This window comes from Mustela lutreola, chromosome 1 (genome assembly GCF_030435805.1).
Source record: "Mustela lutreola isolate mMusLut2 chromosome 1, mMusLut2.pri, whole genome shotgun sequence".
Lineage (NCBI taxonomy): Eukaryota > Metazoa > Chordata > Mammalia > Carnivora > Mustelidae > Mustela > Mustela lutreola.
The window spans coordinates 25,219,175-25,229,425 of record NC_081290.1 but is presented as its reverse complement, the minus strand read 5'-3'; the positions used below and the strand labels follow the sequence as shown (position 1 = coordinate 25,229,425).

At 44.9% G+C, this 10,251-nt stretch overlaps 1 long non-coding RNA gene across 1 annotated transcript; it reads right to left on the bottom strand.

Moving 5' to 3' along the window:
* Positions 1-2,053: 2,053 nt before the first annotated feature.
* LOC131824134 (uncharacterized) lies at positions 2,054-9,090 on the bottom strand. The gene is made up of 3 exons (XR_009350762.1): positions 8,931-9,090; positions 4,350-8,812; positions 2,054-3,483 (listed from the first exon to the last, which is right to left on the bottom strand). It is a non-coding gene; the product is annotated as an uncharacterized LOC131824134 (long non-coding RNA).
* Between the last annotated feature and the right edge of the window lie 1,161 nt (positions 9,091-10,251).

Genomic DNA, 10,251 nt, shown 5'->3' with positions numbered 1-10,251 from the left:
ATTCATGCCCCTGCCGGGCACAGTATGTAATTCTTTTTCTTTTTTTTTTAAAGATTTTATTTATTTGACACAGAGAGAGAGAGAGAGATCACAAGTAGGCAGAGAGGCAGCAGAGAGAGAGAGGGGAGGAAGCAGGCTCCCTGCAGAGCAAAGAGCCCAATACGGGGCTTGATCCCAGGACCCTGGAATCATGACCTGAGCCGAAGGCAGAGGCTTTAACACACTGAGCCACCCCAGGCACCCCAGGAAATGTAATTCTTAACTTCTTTCTCCAGCCAGGGATCTAGTTCTTTTCTTTTCCTCTAGAAAAGCAGAATAGGATTAAAGCTTTTTTTTTTTTTTTTTCTTCAAGATTTATGTATTTATTTGGAGAGAGAGAGCATCTGGGTGGAAGTGCTAGGGACAGAGGGAGAGGGAGAAAGAGTGTTAAGCAGACTCCACACTGAGTACAGAGCCGGATGTCGGGCTCGATCTCACGACCTGAGCTGAAACCAAGAGAGTCGAGCCTGGAGAGAGACAGACACAGGCACTTGGGCATAAAATAGATCCACACTAGGAGAAGGAACCTCTCCTGTTCCCACAGGAGCACTTAAGAAGGACACCCACCCTATTTCTCGGGGATGGGGCTGGTGGGGGGGGGGCAGGAAGGATGGCCCGAAGCAGTTATCACCCCAAGCCAAGTATTAGAGAACGAGCAGCAACTGAGCTAAACAAAAAGTAAGGAGAGGGTGGTACGAGCATCCTGAAGGAGGAAAGCCATTGTGTAGGAGAAGGTCACAGACACCGTTGACTCAAACTCAAGTCCAAGTCCAATGCAGTTGGATACACGGAGAGACTCGAAGCAGCATCTGGGCTGCAAACACACTTGAGCCGGTCCCTGGGGACTCTTCAGTTTAAAACAGGTATACATTATCGTTATTTATAGAAAAGAACTATTTACAGAAAGGAAAGAAATGCAGAACATTCTATTTCTTGGCATTTGGAGTGTTGCTCCATTCTTTGCGGTGCGTGCTTACTTCTAGAAAGCGAATTCCATCTTGGAATGCTTCCCCAGGGAGCGCCTGATAATTGGACAATGCGGCTCTGACATTTACCTTGGCTGCACCTACAAAGGAAGAATTTGCTAAGCTAATGAGTAGAGGCCCTGCAAGCAGAGAATGTACTTCATCTACTTCAAGGGCACATTTTTTTTTTTCTTTCAGCATTTTGTGAAGTACACTATATGCAAATGATGCTATGCATTCAATTAAAAATCAGCCTCATCTAGTCATCAAAGCAAGCCGTGGCTTAACATCTATGGGGAAATGCTTAGCTCTTATAAAATGAACTTGAATTTAATTATACAGTGCAGCATTTCATAAGTACTCTTATTAAAACTTTGTATGAATTCAGCCTGACCTTCTCTAGTTTATCTGACTAATGAGGTTTCACCAAACTTGATAGATGCTGGATTGCCTGTTCCTGACTTACATTTTTCATAGCCTTGCATTATGGAAAGGAGAGTTTCCGAATTCTTCTGATAGGAACCGTATAAGCAGGACTATAGTAACCAACTGATATATATTTATTTATTAACATAAAACTTGCGCCCAGCCTCTTTATCTAATTGTCTTATGGACAATTTATTAGTAAGACAATTTTTTTAAATATCCGGCAAAGGGTATCAAAACATCATAAAATGTCGAGCTAGAGAGTTGCTTAGAAATTTTTCAGACTCAAAGTCCTCTTTTCCCACTGAAAGAACTAATGTCTAGAGAAATGAAATGGTTTCCCCTAAATTCACAACTTTTAGTAACAACTCTTAGTAAAACAGCACTACAGGTTCACTTTCTCTTGTCTGAAATCTCAAAGGCCCTTAAAAACAAAAGCTTTTTAAAAAAATTTTTAAATTTATTTATTTTCAGAAAATCAGTATTCATTATTTTTTCACCACACCCAGAGCTCCATGCAATCCATGCCCTCTATAATACCCACTACCTGGTACCCCAACCTCCCACCCCCACGCCACTTCAAACCCCTCAGATTGTTTTTCAGAGTCCATAGTCTCTCATGATTCACCTCCCCTTCCAATTTCCCCCAACTCCCTTCTCCTCTCTAACACCCCTTGTCCTCCATGATATTTGTTATGCTCCACAAATAAGTGAAACCATATGATAATTGACTCTCTCTGCTTGATTTATTTCCCTCAGCATAATCTCTTCCAGTCCCGTCCATACTGCTACAAAAGTTGGGTATTCATCCTTTCTGATGGAGGCATCATACTCCATAGTGTATATGGACCACATCTTCCTTATCCATTCGTCCGTTGGAGGGCATCTTGGTTCTTTCCATAGTTTGGCGACCGTGGCCATTGCTGCTATAAACATTGGGGTACAGATGGCCCTTCTTTTCACGACACCTGTATCTTTGGGGTAAATACCCAGGAGTGCAATTGTAGGGTCATAGGGAAGTTCTATTTTTATTTTTTTTTTTAAGCTTGAGGGAAGTTCTATTTTTAATTTCTTGAGGAATCTCCACACTGTTCTCCAAAGAGGCTGCACCAACTTGCATTCCCACCAACAGTGTAAGAGAGTTCCCCTTTCTCCACATCCCCTCCAACACATGTTGTTTCCTGTTTTGTTAATTTTGGCCATTCTAACTGGTGTAAGGTGATATCTCAATGTGGTTTTAATTTGAATCTCCCTGAGGGCTAATATTGATGAACATTTTTTCATGTGTCTGATAGCCATTTGTATGTCTTGATTGGAGAAGTGTCTGTTCATATCTTCTGCCCATTTTTTGATATGTTTGCCTGTTTCGTGTGTGTTGAGTTTGAGGAGTTCATTATAGGTCCTGGATATCAACCTTTTGTCTCTACTGTCATTTGCAAATATCTTCTCCCATTCCGTGGGTTGCCTCTTTGTTTTTTTGACTGTTTCCTTTGCTGTGCAGAAGCCTTTGATTTTGATGAAGTCCCAAAAGTTTATTTTCACTAACAAAAGCTTTTTTAAAAAAGATTTTCTTTATTTAGTTAAGAAGTGGGGGCAGAAGGAGAAGGGGAGAACCATGCAGACTCCGTGCTGAGTGCAGAGCACAATGTCAGGCTCAATCTCACCACCCTGAGTTAATGACATAAACTGAAACCGAGAACGGGTTGCTGAACAGACCCAGCCACCCAGGCGCCCCTTAATGCCAAAACTTATTAAGTAGCAAAACCTGGCCTAAGCTAACATGAGGCTATTTATCCCACTGAATACAAATACTCATATATTTCACTGAAGGAATACCAATGTGTTTGATTACAGAAAGCTTTCTAATACTTCAGTGGAGATGTAAAATGCACAGCCTTGGGGCACCTGGGTGGCTCAGTGGGTTAAGGCCTCTGTCTTCGGCTCAGGTTGTGATCCCAAGGTTCTGGGATGGAGCTCCATGTCGGGCTCTCTGCTCGGTGGGGAGTCTGCTTCCTCCTCTCTCTCTGCCTGCTTCTCTGCCTACTTGTGATCTCTGTCAAATAAATAAATGGAATCTTTAAAAAAAAAAATTCACAGCCTTTCTACAATCTGGAGAATTCTGGATGATTAAACATATCTGGTCTCAAAGGTTTTGGATAAGTTATTATAAACTCTTAACAACAGCTATCAAGTTTTGGGCATCTGCTTTGCAGCAGATAGAGTCCTAAGATTTTAGATGCATTTTCATCATTTTAATTTGACAGATTGTCCAAGCTTGACCCCACCTCCTGTCTTTTCAGCTCACTTTCTAGTACCCCAATTCCTCCAATCAATGGAGTGGATCATTCTCCCCTTTTTACTGGCGGCCCTGTCTTCTCTCCTCAGCCAGCTTAAATTCTTCAACTACCATGCTGTAATGACTCACTTCAGAACCCCTGAAACCCCTTGCCCCTCTCGCCTTGTCACTCTTGCTTAGCAAAACCACAAGCCTCTGCCTATATCAGAACGGTTGACTGTGTCTAACGAAAACCTCCAACTGTGCTGACTGGCCTCATTTTGAGTTCGTGATCATTAACCCTTACGTGGGCCCTTCATGTTGTCTGCCCTGTCACAGTATGTTCCCGAAGTCCACTCACTCTCCTGCTCTCCTCGGCGAGTTCATACTCTCTTCGCCCCACCACCTCTCGGCCGCTCGCTGGGCTTCCTCGTTCTCTAAGAAATTCGAGCGAACCAGCCCCAGATGTCCACGGACTCCCGCCCCCATATCAACCCACTGCCGGCATCCGCACCCACCTCTCTGCCCTTCGCCTGTTGGCCCAGATCCCTGTGCACCCACCCAGAGCAGATCCCTCTCGCTCCTCAAGCACATCCTTCTGGCAACGATCTCTCCTCCTTCGCACATCAGCAATGTTCACTCACCAGATCATTACACAGCTGGGCGTCCACACACAAGCCTGTTTCCCCTCCTACAGCCGTGTCCCTCCTCCACCCGCCATGGGCGAGCCTTCAAAATAAGGGTGAGACAGGCTCCCCATTTCGCTGTGGGTGCTAGCCCAAAGGTCCTGCCTGCTCTGCAGTCACTTCTCCCCCTCCCAGCCACGCTAGCTCCTTTGCTCTTGGCTCTCCAACAGGCCTGGCATACTCCTGCCCTCTGGCCTTTGTACTGGCCTTTGCGTCTGCCTGGAACATTTTGTCTCCTGATATCTGCACGGTTCACTCCCTCACTAACTTCAAAACTTTGCCCAAGCATCACCTTTTCAATGAGGCTTACCCTGTCTGCCTCTGTCTACACTACATAGAACTGCAACTTATTCTCACCTCACAGATCCCCTTTGGGACTCTTACCCTGCCCTCCTGTTGGCACATAGAACGCCAACAGAGCATATATTGATTTGATTGTGTGGCTGGTGTGTTGTTCGCTCCCCTCCCCTCTACCCTTGCTAGACTACAAGCATCACAAAGCCAAGCGGCATCATTCCATTCCCCGATGTATCCCAAACACCTACAACAATGTCTGGCACACAGTAGGTGTTCAGAACATGTTGAATGAAAATGGCATTGTACTTAAACTTCACAATAACCTTAGGAGCGAGGTTTTATATTATCCTTATTTTAGAGATACAGGCTGAGAGAGGTTTTAGAAAGGTGCCCACGGTCACACCACAAGAAAGGGGAGACAGCGAAGAACCCAGTCTTTCTGACTCCATAGTCTGACTCCCAAATGGCCCTACCATGTGGCCTTCCTCCATTGTGCCTGCCTCGGAGCTTGCAATACGTGTTGAATTTACTTCTACCATAGATAAACCACCATCCAGAGCCACCATCTTATGTCCCCTTGGGACAAATGACAGTTGGTAGTTTTCAATCTAAGATCAAATGCTACTCAATTTCCTTCCATACTCCGGAAGACAACAGGCCAAAAAGCCAACCAAAGGGACTGATTTTCACTCATGTATGTATTCACTCATTCAGCGTGGATTTATTGAGGCTGTCCTGCTGAGCACTGGCGATGGGGAGGCAATCAGTAGACCAAATTTCTCTCTAACCCACCAGGAAGGAAGAAATGCCATTGTCCTTTTTTGGAACTCAATCCACAGATGAAAGATGATCTTTCCTTTAAATCTATCAGAGCTAATGGCGCTCTCCTCAGCCCAGGAAGAGCCCCCTGGTCTCACCCCTGTCCTAAGGCCTCCATCCGCAGCAGAGTCAAGGAGGCAAGTCTGCCGCTGGGGCGGGGGCGGGGCCCGATGGGTCTACAAAGTTACAGGGTCCATCAGTTGCTCATTCTGAATAGCCTTGTGCTGGAATTCGGAAGGAATCTGTGTAGAGCTCAAGATGAGGCTCAGTTTGGCTTCAGGGACTATGTTAATTAAATTAATTATCTCTAGAAGAAACACTTAGAGCTATTTAAGCCCAAACAATAGATACTTGTTCTCGCTTCTAATAGGATGCCTGGTTCAGAGTTTTTTTGGTGAGCTGAAGACAATGCCACAAGCAGATATTCAAGGAAGCCCCCCCCTTCCCCTTTGCTCTCTCTGTGCCCTTAGTGGAGGCTTTCAGAGAGGAGGGTCGCCGCGGACTGCTGGCAAGATGGAAGTGTCCAGAATCTACAGGATTGACCTCCGTGGCTTTCCTGACTTTCCAGGCTCCTCTGCGTCTTGCATGTCCGTCATGAGCCGTGGACCCCGAGTCACACAGCCTTGCCTGCATAGTCTGCATTTCCAGGAAAAAGGGGAATTACCCTAAAGAAAAAGATGTCGCCCCCTTTCTCTTACATTCTCCCTGCCTCATTTCCTCCTAATGTTTCCTTGTTTTCAAGAACTCCAGGTTTTGTTGTTGTTGTTGTTTTTAATGTATACCTGCCTCATTGCAAAAACAGGAAAAAAAAGTTTGATTTGGCTCATTTGTTCCATCCTATCTGTTCCATTTAAAATTGCAGTGAAAGAAGTGAAGTAGGTCAACATCTCCTCCAAGCCCCGACTCTTTCCCGCGTTCCTCACATCCAGCAAGGCCGTGCAACTTGTTACTTGAGAAAGAAGTACGGGGCTGGGGGTTCCCTTACCCCTCAAAATCCACTCTTCAGACTGGTGTATTACCATTCATTGTGCATCATTCCTTTGGGGGAAAGCTTTGATACCATGGGCTCTTTTTTTTTTTCCCCCATTACTGAAAGGGAGAATGTTTCAAGCTTTTCCATGCTATGCTATGCCCTCCTCCCTGAGCCATTCCTCTGAATTCAATTTACCCTCAACAGAGCCATAAATGGCCTCTGTTCTTTGGTGGCTCTTGCAGTGCCCAGTGGACATAGCACGTAGCAGACAGCCCTGAAGGCAGTCACTCTGACAGACTGATGGACAATGACGCTATTAAGTGTCCTAGGGGCTGTGTTTGCCAGACTGAGTACAAAATAAGGACCAGAACTTGCCCAATTAGCTTCCAATAAAGATGATGTGCAACAGCTCAGCTGGCCACAGCTCGGGCACCAGGTAGAACAGGTCCCACGCAACTCGGACTGGAGGCATCATTTAGAGAGTAGGACTTGGTAAATTGTGCTAACTCCACTCATGAACTACAGTGATAGGTAATAATGACACTCAGGATTATTTTAAATCTCCCTTTGGTATATTCTAATCATTACTAATGGGCAACAGAGAAAAGAAGAAAAACAGATTTTATCTTAGGTAGTTATTTAAAGAAAAAAAGTTCCGTTTCAATTAAAATCTCATGACTAATTGTTAATATCTGTCCCTCTTTTTTTTTTTTTTTTTATTCTGGCATGACCCTGACTTCTAAACTATTTGGCAAAAACGTTCTTTGAACGCACAGTAAAATTCCTTTCCAACATCATTTGCATGCAGGTAACAATCAAGAGAGTAGACCAATTGCAAATGGCCAGTGTTTAAAGTTTTTCTAACCTGCCTTGGTACCATTTGCTTCATACCCTAACAAGAATGACTAGAACACCATCCCCTTCTACAGGTAAGGAAGCAGAAATCTAGTAAAACTCAAATGTCAAAGTGAGGATGGTCACAGATTACACTGAGACAAACCTTAATTCTGAGCTGCGAAACTTTAATGTAGCCCGCATGCTCCCTATTTTCTAACATTAACTATCTTAGGATACAGATGAGTTTCCACATTTGAAAACAAGTTCTGCAGAAGAGAAAAGAGATGAGGTAAATATGTAATACTGGTCATCAGACTCCGCTTTCCACTTGTAAACGCCTAGTCAAGTTACTCAGCACACACACATTCTCACATTACGACATAAATTTGGATTAATGAAGACGAAGTTTCATTGTTACACTCACTTGAAAAATGAAACAAACAAACAAACAAACAAACAAAAACAAAACAAAAAAAAACAACCAAACAAAAACCCTTCGATAATTCCAGGAAAGAATAGTCTGTGGTTGGAAAAGAGCATTGCACTCTCCGGACTACCTTCAAAACTCTATTTCCAGCGAACACAAAAAGGATAGAAATGTTGATGCTGTTTTTTTCTTTCCTGTGTTTTTTTCTCTTAGGACGAACTGTGTGTGGTCTAAAGTCATGACCTGCCAGAGATTTACATATTTTTTTCAAAGTAGACTCTGGCCTTTGTCTATCTCTCTTCCCATCCCATAATACTATTACCTTTTATCAGCCCCATCCGGGAAGTACACTACTTTATTGAAATCAAGGGTCAAGCTCAATACTTGAATGTGTGAGAGATTTTTATGACAGTGTCTCTATTTTTCGTTTTGGCCTACATTTATAATCTACTGATGAGTTCCCTCACAGATGTCTGTTCAAAGGTCCCACTGCCCTTCTTTTCATTCTGAAGGGGTCTGGAGACTGTAATTTCTTTTTCTTTTTTTTTTTTTTTTTTAAGATTTTGTTTATTTATTTGACAGACGGAGATCACAAGTAGGCAGAGCGACAGGCAGAGAGAGGCGGGGAGGCAGGCTCCCCGCTGAGCAGAGAGCCCGATGTGGGGCTCGATCCCAGGACCCTGAGATCATGACCTGAGCTGAAGGCAGAGGCTTTAACCCACTGAGCCACCCAAGCACCCTCGGAGACTGTAATTTCTTAACAGTGGCTGGTTAGGAGTGGCCAAGCTTCTCAGTGGACACACAGAACCGTGGGAGAAACGAAGGACATTTCCTAGGGTCAAAGTTGCCAGGTAATGCCAGCCATATATTAAAACAAATATGGCTACAAAATTTACTTATTCACTTGACAAATATTTCTCGAGGACTTATCATGGGTCAGGCAATATTCTTGGTGCTGGGAATGTAGTGCTGGGATTTAAATTGGCCAACGTCCTCAATTTCATGGGGCTGAAAATCTAATGGGAGACATACCAAATGACAAAAATATAAATAAGATTGATGCAGACACTGCAGAGTATAATCAAGAAACTACAGCAGGGAACCGACTGGATAGCGGGGTTAATTCAGACTGAGTTGTTGGGAAAGGTTTCACTGATGGAGATGTTGGTGCTGAGGGCTGAATGACAAGAAAAGTTAGTCATTCCAGGCAAAGGCAACAGGAATAAAGGACCCCTGAGGAGAACTAAAATTTGCCGTTTTGAATAACCAGAAAAGACCAGGTAGGGGTGCCTGGGTAGCTCAGTGGGTTAAAGCCTCTGCCTTGGGCTCTGGTCATGATCTCAAGGTCCTGGGATCGATCGAGTCCCGCATGGGGCTCTCTGCTCAGCAGGGAGCCTGCTTCCTCCTCTCTCCCTGCCTGCCTCTCTGACTACTTGTGATCTCTATCAAATAAAAATAAATAAAATCTTAAGACAGAAAAGACAAGACCAGGTATTCAGACTGGAGTAGGTGAGACCAGGCGCTGGGAAGGAGGAAGTGAAGGTGAAATGTAGGCAAGGAACAGCTTCCAGAGGAATTGGGGAAACAGGTTAAGGGCAGTGATTCCCCTAAGAACTGACAGAAGGTAATGGACAGAAGGTAATTGGACAAAAGTGAAAACAACGATATGGAGAGAGATTCAAGTAGGGAGGATGTATTTCCAAGGGGGTGTAAGGGGAGTAGGGGAACTGAGGGGGAAAACCACTCCTGCATTCTTGTCTCAGATATCGGAGTGAAAGGAGAAGCCACACACTGACTGTGGAAGAAGACTGAGAAAGGATAGTTTCACAGGGAGAAGACCAAGAGTCCTGCGTTGGTCATTTCACGTGTGAAATGCCTGTTTTGTTATTCAAGCAGAGACGTGTGAAACTGGCATGTGGCTGTCTCCACTTCCAGCTCAGTGGCCAGGTCAGAGCTGGCCATGTGAACTTGCATCGAAACCACGGATTAGAGGAGAGCGGGCGTGGAAAAAGAAGGGCACGAGCCAAGTCCTGGACCTGAAGCCTCCTCCAAGCCTTCCAGCGTCTGGGGAGTAAGGGCAGGAGCCGGAGCCGAAGGATCAACTTTAGATCCAGTAACTGGAAGAGCGCGAGGTCAGGAGGCAGGAAAGGACAGCGCAGAGAGGATGGAATGCTCGGCTGAGTCCCTGCCCCAGAGTGACAGAACCAACCGCTGACTGGGCACAGTGGGGTGGGTAACCTAGGAGCGGGGAGAGCTCCAAAACCTTATTAGGGTCTGCGGACGTCAGCTGCGATGGGAGCAAGCTTCTGAGAGGCATTTTGTGACAGATGAGAGACGCGCCAGAAAGGGGTATGAGGTCCGGGGAGGATTTCGTTTTGTTTAAACTTGGGAGGAGGATGTGAGTGCGCGTACATGATGAAAAGATCTGGTCGTGAGAGGCGGCCAGTGCCGGACACTTCAGAGGGACGTGAAGGTATGGCAAAGAAATTTTGGACAGCAAGAGAACA